The sequence below is a fragment of the Nicotiana tabacum genome, chromosome 6 (assembly GCF_000715075.1).
Source record: "Nicotiana tabacum cultivar K326 chromosome 6, ASM71507v2, whole genome shotgun sequence".
NCBI lineage: Eukaryota > Viridiplantae > Streptophyta > Magnoliopsida > Solanales > Solanaceae > Nicotiana > Nicotiana tabacum.
Genome location: NC_134085.1, coordinates 113,996,411 through 114,006,882, shown reverse-complemented (window position 1 = coordinate 114,006,882; position 10,472 = coordinate 113,996,411).

The window sequence follows — 10,472 nt, the reverse complement described above, 5'->3', positions numbered from 1 at the left end:
CGATGGTGTACTATTTCAAGAAGGGACATCTCAAGTAATGCCGCCATATTTCAATGGACAACACTTCTCCCACTGGAAAATTCGCATGGAAATATATGCAATATCTTACAATGTCAAAATGTGGCGCATAATCAAAAGGAGGAACTACCCCCGTCTAGCAGCAATCTCTGACAAGAAGGTTAAAGGACCAACATCCACTGATCCACAAGATATAGATGATTATTCAGATGAGCAAATAGCTGTAATCCAAGTCAATTCCAATGCACGAAATTTACTATATAATACCATCAATGGAGAAGAATATGAGAAAATTTCAAGGTGTGATACAGCTAAGGAAATGTGGGATAAACTGAAAGATACCTATGAAGGAACGAGCAAAGTGAAAGAAACAAGGATCAACTTGCTAGTTCATGAATATGAGCTCTTTTCAGATGAAAGAAGGTGAATCCATTGAAGAAATGTTTGCACGATTCAGTAAAATCATTGGAGATACAAAAGTTCGAAAAATCCTAAGAAGTTTTTCCCAATACATGGCAGACAAAGATAGTTGCACTTGAATCTCAAGATCTGGACACATTGTTATATGATGAACTACGTGAGAGACCTTATAGCTTTTGAGAAAACACATCTCAATAAACGTGGTCAGAAAGAAAAGAAGAAAATCGTTGCTTTCAAGACCACAACTGAAGAATCCAAAAATGACAATGAGGACGATGCAGAGGCACTGGAAGAAGAAATTGCCACAGTCTCGAGGAATATGAATGGACTGATGAGAAGATATAGAAATACGAAAAAAATAGAAGAATGCCATCTAGAAGAACCAGACAATTCAATGAACATGACAAAAATGATGTAAAATATTTTGAATTTTGAAGATATGGCCATGTTCAAGTTAAACGGCCAGAGCTCAAAAGGAAAGTCTCTAGAGGTTTTACTAAGAACAAATCCTTCGGAAGCTGGAGTGATGAAGATAGCTTAGAACATGAAGAAATAGCAGATTTATGTTTCATGACCATACTGAAAAATGATATGAATAAATACTCTGGCTGCTAGACTTATGAAGACGTATCAAACCATGATAGCAAAGAAGAAACTGAAAATTGCTTCATGGCACGTAGAGAAATAAGTGAGGTAAGATCCTATAATTGTAAAAGATGTAATGAATTACAAGATATTCTTGATCTTACCCTGAAAGAATCTAAGAAAATGTTAAAAGAATTAAAGAGACTCAATAGGAAAAATAAAGAATGGAAACTTAACCTTGAAGTGTGTGAAATCGAAAGAGATGTTCTTCAAGAGGAAGTTCAGGAATTACAATTGCAATTAAATGGCATGTGCAAATCCATCAGTCACAATTCTATCAGGTCTAACCAGGCGACTTGTAAATCAATTGGTAAACGACCTGCTAGTGAGACTACTAGTAAATACACCACTAGTAGATGAAGTGAAAAATTCACTACTTTTTGTCATTATTGCAATAGAACTACTTTTGTAGATTTCATAACTCAAATGTTATCGGATGGATCTGGAGGCCTAAAAGTGGCCCTGATATTAATAGAACTAACCAAAAAGGACCCAAGCAAGCTTGGGTACCTAAAAGAAGGTAATAATATTTCTTTGCTGGAACACCACAGGGAAAGTCAAAAGGGAAAATAGTATTTTGATAGTGCGTGTTCCAGTCATATGACAGGTGACAAAAATCTCTTCAAAGAAGTCATCAAAATTAATGGAGAAAATGTCAAGTTTGGTAATGACTCAAAAGGCAAAATTGTGGGTACCGCAACAGTTCCTTTTGACAATAACTATGATATTACTGAAGTTTATCTTGTAGACGGGCTAAACTACAATCTGCTGAGCATCAATCAACTATGCAATTCTAGACATGAAGTGAAATCAAGAAAACTAGGTGTGTTATTGAAGACGAATCAGGTAAAATCATCCTTCCATGAAAAGGGTATGGAAATATCTACATTTTAGATTGCATTGATAATCTGGATAGTCATATCTGTCTAGCATCCATCACTGATGATCCTTGTCTTTGGCACAAAAAGCTTGGTCATGCTAGCATGCATTTGCTTAAATAACTATCCACGCATGAATTGGTTATTAGCCTTCCTAAGCTCAACTATTTTAGAAATCATGTATGTGATGCATGTAAGTTTGGTAAGAAAACTATAACTTCTTTCAAACCTAAAGATATTTTTTTCACAATCAAACCTCTTCAGCTCTTGCATATGGATTTATTTGGACTCACTAGAACTGCCAGTATAAGAGGAAAAATGTATGTTTTACTTATTATTGATGACACTCACATTTTACTTGGGTAATATTTTTGGCTCACAAAGATGAAGCTCTAAAGAATTTTGAGATCTTCTACAAAACGATAGAGAGGGAAAAAGAGTACTTTATCTCAACTATTCAGAATGATCATGGAGGAGAATTCTAAAGCATATCATTTGGGGAATTCTGAAATGACCAAGGATACACTCATAATTTCTCAGCACCAAGGTCATCACAGCAAAATGAAGTAGTTGAATGTAAAAATAGAACTCTATGGCAGAAAAATGAGTCCTTATAGATGATGAAGATATCAGCTAGAGTCAACCCAAGATCAGTAAACAGAACGATCCAAAAGAATCAGTTGAAAGTGGAAATGAAATCTCAAATTCGACTAATGAAGCTACCGGTGAGCATGCTGAATCTCAAACAGAGTCGACTACTCAACATGCTGAAGCAGTACCAAACGAATGGAGAAGCGAACCTGAATATCTACAGAAGTTTATCATAGGAAATCCAAATGATAGAATGAAAACTAGGAGAGCTCTAAAGAAAAAGGCTAAAATTGTACTCATATCTCAAATAGAGCCAAAGAAAGTCGACGAAGATTTGAAAGACTCAAGTTGGGTACAAGCTATGCAAGAAAAACTTGATCAGTTTGACAAAAATCAAGTTTGGACATTGGTGCACAAGCCAACAAACATAACAATTATAGAAACCAAATGGGTATTCAGAAACAAGTTAAATGAATATGGCAAAGTCATCTAAAACAAAGCAAGGCTAGTCGCATAGGGCTACTCCCAATAGGAAAGAGTCGACTATGTCGAAGCCTTTGCTCCGGCGGCTCATTTAGAATCAATTCATATTTTACTTGCATATGCTTCTTTTAAAGATTTTAAATTATTTCAAATGGATGTTAAAAGTGAGTTTTTAAATGGTTTTATTGAAGAAGAGGTATATGTTAGACAACCTCCTGAATTTGAAAACTCACATTTTTCTTACCATGTGTTTAAGTTAACTAAGGCTCTCTATAGGTTAAAATAATCACCTAGAGCCTAGTATGAAAGACTGTTGCTCATTTTTGGTTAGTCATGGCTTCTCAAGAGGTAAGATTGACACCACTCTCTTTATCAGAAGGTCATCATCAGGTAATCTCATTATTCAAATTCATGTTGATGACATTATATTTGGAAGTGCTAACCCTGCCTTATGCAAGGAATTCTCACATCTTATGCAAAGCGAGTTCGAAATGAGCATGATGAGAGAACTGACTTTCTTCCTTGGATTTCAAATTCATCAATCAGACGAAGGTATCTTTATTTGTCAGATGAAGTACATGAAGGAACTGATACAAAAAATTGGAATGAGAAACACAAAGGCGCTTGGAACTCTCATGAGTCCAGCTACATCTTATGACTAAGATGAGGAAGGAAAATCGGTGGATGAATCAAAATATTGTGGAATGATTGGATCTCTACTTTATTTAACTACCAGTCGACCTGGCATAATGTTTAGTGTGTGCAGATGTGCCAGGTTCCAATCATTTCCCAAGGAGTCTCAATTAACTACAGTGAAATGAAATATTAGAGATCTCATTAGGACTATATCACATGGTTTATGGTATCCATTTCTTAACAATTTTAAGCTTGAAGGCTTTCAGATGCAGATCTTGCAGGAGATAAAGATGATAGGAAAAGCACAAGTGGAACATGTCAATTACTTGGAAAATCACTCATCTCCTGGAACAGCAAAAAAGAGGGATTAGTTGCACTATCTATAACTGAGGCTGAATACATTGCTGTCGGACAATGTTGTGCTCAACTTCTCCGGATGACTCACCAACTAAGTCACTACGATCTTTTCATTTTTTATGACAATTCTAGTACTATTTGTTTGTCAAAAAATCCAGTGCATCATTTTAGGGCAAAATATATAGATATCAAGCATCGTTTTATTAGAGATCATGTTCTTAAGGGTGATATTGAATTTTCATTTGTTAGTACTGAAAATTAATTAGCTGATATTTTCACTAAACCTCTTTTAGAAGACAGATTTCAAGATCTTAGGGACCTACTTGGCATTATCAATTTTTCTAGTTAGGAATGTGAAATTTCTGTACTTTGCAAAGATTGTGTCTTTTTGTACTATAGTATATCATCATTACTGCCAGTAGCATTAATGAGGCGCCTCCATTTTTAGTCTCTCTTTCCACCTTTTTAGGAAACCGAGATGGAAACTGAATCAATCGATTGTGCATGTTCCCTTTCTCTGCACCCATCAGTCACGTTGGTTCAATCTCGCCTTTTCACGTTTCTCTTCCCCTCTATAAGATTTCCTCCTCCTTAATCCCCCACTTTGTAATCTTCACCCAATCTCTCCAATAGCTAAGGCTTCGAAAAACCCTTTTATCCACTCGCAAAAGCACCCGGTCCAAAGGGAAAACCCCTTCCCAGTCGTTAGAACTAGTCACCATTGGGTATGATCACTCTGAGGACTTCTCATATTTTATAGGAGACCTCTCCGATGATGCTCAAACTAAAAAAGCCCTAGGGAAGCTTCTCATGAAATAAGAAGAAGTTGAGGCTTACACCCCAAAAAAAGTGAAGATAGACGTAGACAATGTGCTGGAATCAGAATTGAACTACTGGGATTCACCCAACAGAGACAAGTTTGCCACCTTCAAGGAAAAGTCAATTGCTCATAGAAGAATCGTCAATTTGGAAGAGATGGATGCCCTAAATTGCAAGGTAAAAGACTTCTTTGGTTTTCAGGGATGGGAAAATTTCTTTGTTCTGACCCCTCCAAAAGTCTATGAAGATCTTGTTCGCATGTTCTATACAAATCTTCGTTCCCCCAGATCTGATAAGATTGAGTCACTCGTGCTAGGTTGGCGTATCATTCTAGACTGTTCTACCTTTGATTCTATGTTTAAGTGTAAAAGTTCTGGTTACTCTGCTTTGTTTAAGAACTCCTAGCTTGAATATTTTTAAGTGTCGTTTGAATAAGACAAATAAAGTCTTGTTGATTCCCTATCTGATCCTTTGCCAAATCAACTAGGACCTAGCCACATCAACTTTGAAACCCGTGTTCTTGACAATATTATTTCCACCACCATAATTTCCCGAAGAGGATCCTATACCACTTTATCTCAAAAAGACATTTTTTTGGTCTACTGCCTTTTATCCAAGCACAAAGTGAAGATTTCCTCCTGGGTAATCAATTTTATGATATAATGTGCTGAATAACCATCGAGTCTCCCCTATGGGATGGTTATCACTCACCTCCTCGAAGCCTTCAATATCCCTCTCTCAAACTATCCCTATGTGTCTGTCTCCAAGTGTTATAGAGCGTTTGTTAGCATGGGTTATGTCGTTGTGGATAGTGCTTGGATAAAAAAGCAGAAAATTAAAGCCAAAGTGATTCGCTTTAGCTCCAAGGCAAAGGTTGATACTTCTCAGGCTATTGTTAACAATCCAGAATTGCTTGCATAGATTGTTTCACTTGATGATACGTTGACTGCCATCAAAGATTTGCTCCTGACAACTCAGTCTTCAGTTGGTGATATCTACGAAGTTGCCAAGGAAATAAGTTTTGATGTGTCCAAGCTAAGAGTCATGGTTCAAAAAACTACAAAAAGGTAGTAGAAGCCTTCAAGGAAGTTCAGGATCGTGTTGATGGAATCTCAGTCACAATGAATGCAAGCTTTGACCGTCTCAAGAAAGCCATCTACAATACCTTTACATATTTTCTTCGTCGCTGATTAATAGTGGTTGTGTCAAGACAATGTTTTTTTTGGATGTTCTGGATGTTTTTTTTGATGCTTGCATGTTTTTGGATTATCTGGATGACTGTAATTAATCTTATTATCTGCTAGTAATTAAACTTTCTTAGCCCTTTTTTTGAGTGATGGCCGGGGGGGATCAACTAACTTGCAGGTGAAACTGAATCAACTAGGTGACTAGCTGGGAATTTGAGTCAACTAGCTGTGATTGGTCGACCAACCAACTCATATGAAAAAGGCAACAAGTTGAGGGGGAGTTGTCACGATCCAAAATCTCATCTTAAGAATGCCTGGAATGGTGATGACACCTAGTCACTAAGACTAGGTAAGCCTAACACATGAGGAGATCTAACAGAGATAACCATCTTAACTATATAAAACTTAAACTGAAAATGAGATAACATTATTAAAAATGACAAATGTTATACAATCCCCAGAACCGGTAATATAGAGTCATAAGCTCTACCGACATACACTAGAATTTCTAAATAGAATACTGTTCTGAATGAATATAAACAATAGTAAAGATAATATCCGAAAGTGACTCCGAGGCCTGCGAACGTCAAACAGGTATACCTTGAAATCTCCATCTGCGTAGATACAACTCCCAAGAACCAGCACGATCAGAAGTGCCTGGATCTGCACAAAAATATGCTGAAGCATAGCATGAGTACACCACAGCGGCACCCAGTAAGTATCAAGACTAATCTGAATGGAATAATGATGAGGTAAGTCGAGACACTCACTAGACATAAAACCTGTGCAAGATATTAACATAAAGCTAGCAATGGAAAGAACGTCAACGTAAGACTAACAACTTAAAGATTATTAATATAAAACCAATAGAGAAATAATAGAAATACGATTGGCAATAAGAAATAAATTGGTAATGAAGCAGCAACATATCGGAACACATATGAAATATGAATGAACTTAAATTAGGAAAACATATGACAATTCAAGTAATCTAATTGTTCCCAACGCATGACTTACAATAATAATTACCCCAAGACACCACACCCCGTAGCCACAAATCATAAGCCACAATTCTGAATCTTACATACATGGAACCTCGTGCCCACATTATCAATCACCTTCACATGATAAAGTCCACGTACTACTATGTACATTGTATCCGTGTCAAATGCCAAATAAAATGTGTGAGGGGTTTATTTAAATAAAATAAGGCATAATAACAATCTTGATTAAATCGAGGCGTCAAATAAGATAATGAGTTTATTTTATAAAACAAATAAATTAAAATAAAGTTTAATTTTGTACAAAAATAAAGTATCAAATGAGTTTAGTTTAGAAATCAATAAGGTAAAGTAAAATAGAATCTTTAAATTAAGAAAAAAATATCAAATAATTTACTGAATTGAATATAGAATTTGTTAAAGTAAGGTGTGACAACAATTTCATGTAAAGTAAAACATAAAATAAGGTAATGAGTTTAATTTGAGAACCCAATTAAAGTAAAATATGATAATCATTTAAAAATAGCAAAGCACCGAGTGAAATAATGAGGTTTATCTTAAGAGTCACATAAAATAAAGCATGTTACTAATTCTTTTATTTAAAACCGTTATGTTACCAACAACTCAAAAGAGTATGAGATAATGACTCCATGCAAGCAAATTCATCTAGAAACTTAATTCACTAAGTAACATAGAGGCACAGGTTGGCACATTAAAATAACACAACAAATCACGTCGAATGCATGAATCACATAAGAAGTCATAATCATTCCCACACAAAAATAACAACAAATAACCAAATACAATCGAAATACAAGTGAGATGATTTAAGGAAAAATCATAACCCTTCAAACCAACAAGTCTTTCAAATGTAGAATGTACAACAAATTCACACCTAGGTACCACACCTCATACTCATATTTCACAAATCGCCATCACAATCACAATCTTTCCTTATATCGCCGCGTGAGCCTTACATTTAGATTTTTAAAAATATTTTTCCCAAGAAAGCTACATGCGCTTTAGCCCCCTTATGTCACCGCGTGGCTTCAAGTAATTCCCTTACTAGAAACACGCACATAAATCCCACCTTATATCGATGCATGCACATCAACCCCTATCCTTATACCGCCGTATGTGCATCAATTTCATAACACAATAACATCTCGCACCACACGTACCCATATACCACAACTTTCCAAAATCAATAATATCAACATTACCATAGCACATAGCCTGCGGCTCAACCACAATGTATACAAGAATCTCAAAGTAAATAAATGAACGAGAAATACTCAACAAGAAAAGATATCTCAATAATCAACAACCTCAACCTCAATGTGCTAATAGCTTTCACGACTTCAACTTCAATAACTCAAAATTAAAGTCCACGAAATGAAAATTTCCAATTCAAATGTATAACATAAGCTTAACAATGAAAGAGACTATGAAATAGTAACTACGTCTAAATGTATGAGATAACTCAACACGAAGAGACTTCATGTAATAACAACTCCAAATAAGAATAACTCAATAATAAAGGAGGTAACATGACAATAAGAGAGACAATATCTTCAATTAAGGCATATAAAAGAAAATTTGACAATACGAGATAGAACATGTACTAACAATGTCAAACAAGGCATGTAAGAATAAACTAAACAATCAAAGATATAACATGATATGACAATTTTAATTAAATGTATGAAAGAAGCCTAAGAGTCTAAACCAATCAAAATACCACATATGAGTCCGTGTACACACTCGTCACTTCGTGTATACGTCTCCCACATAATTCAATTAATGCAAACAACCCAAATCCAAAGGGGTAGTTTCCTCCACATAAAGTTAGGAAAGATACTTACCTCAAACAAGCTAAATCAATCTACTAATAAGCCCTTCCCACGTAAATTCACTTCCGAGCACCTCAAACCTAGTCAAAATAATTTAATATCATGAATAAAATTCATAGGAAATAATTTTGGATAATAAAGATTTGATCTTTAACTAAAATCAAAAAGTCCACCCATAAAGTCAACCTCGGGCCCGCACCTTGGAACCCGATAAAACTTACAAATTCCGAATAACCATTCTGATGCGAGTTCACCCATACCAAAATCATTCAATTCCAATGTCAAATAGACCTTCAAACTATCAATTTATATTTTAGAAAGTTTTTACTAAAATTCCTAATTTCTCCAATTCAAATCATTAATCAAACACTAAAATCGAGGTTGGAATTATAAAATAATAACAAATCCAAGTAAAAAAATACTTACCCAATCCAAGTAGTAAAATTCTCTCCAAAATCTCCCAAAATCGAGCTCCAAAACCTTAGTGAGAAAAAATAACTAAATTGATCCTGAAACTCACGTTTGATAATCCCAACTTGATCCTTGCGAGATTACACCCAAGATAACCTCTTGAATCACCCAATTTGGCCTTAAAATGAGGGAGATATGATATTTTGAAGTTTAAAAGAAATCTGAAAATTTCAGGGACATAAATGGCATTTTTATAATTACTTACACCAGAAAAAAAAAAACAATAAGAAAATCTTCGTTTTAGCACCCAAAACTCATTCGGAACCTACCAGATACAAACCATATAAGCATTTCAATCATAAAATACGCTACGAACCTGCTCGCGCACTCAAAATACCAAAAAGAGGTCATCTTGACCCAATATTGACCATGGTCAAACTTCAAATTCTTAACTTAACTAGTTTCTCAACCAATAATTCAAAACACACTCGAGCCCCTTGGGACCCCATCCAATCATACCAAAAAGTAAAAATATATCATCCAAACTTATCCAAAGCCTCAAAATACCCACGGGAACATCACAACAAAGAATCGAGGCTCAAACTGAATAGAATTCTCTTAAGTTGTTAAATCTTCATTCTTTCAAAAGAGTATCCGAATCACACTTAAACACTTCGGATTACTTTCAAACTTTTCATACAAGTTCAATTCAACTATCTAGACCTATTCAAATTCTTGGAACACCAATTAGAGTCCAATAACATCAAAGTCAACTCTTGGTCAAATTTATGAACTTTTAAGTTCTTCAAATTGTCAACTTTCGACAAATAGTGTCGAATTCTTCTAGGAACCTCCAAAACCAAATTTGAACTTACGTACAAGCTCAAAATCATCATACGAACCTATCGAAACAATCAAAATTCGATTCCGAGTCCGTTTATCCAAAAGTCAAATCTTGGTCAAATCTTCCAACTTAAAGCTTCTAAAACGAGAATTATTTTTCCAAATCAATCCCGAACCGGTCGAAAATCGAAACCAGCCATACACGCAAGTCATAATATATAATATGAAGCTACTCAAAGTCTCAAAACCACTGAATAGAACGCTAAAGCTTAAAACGACCGATTGGATCGTTACATGAGCCGACTCAAAAGACTTGACATCAAGTAGAGG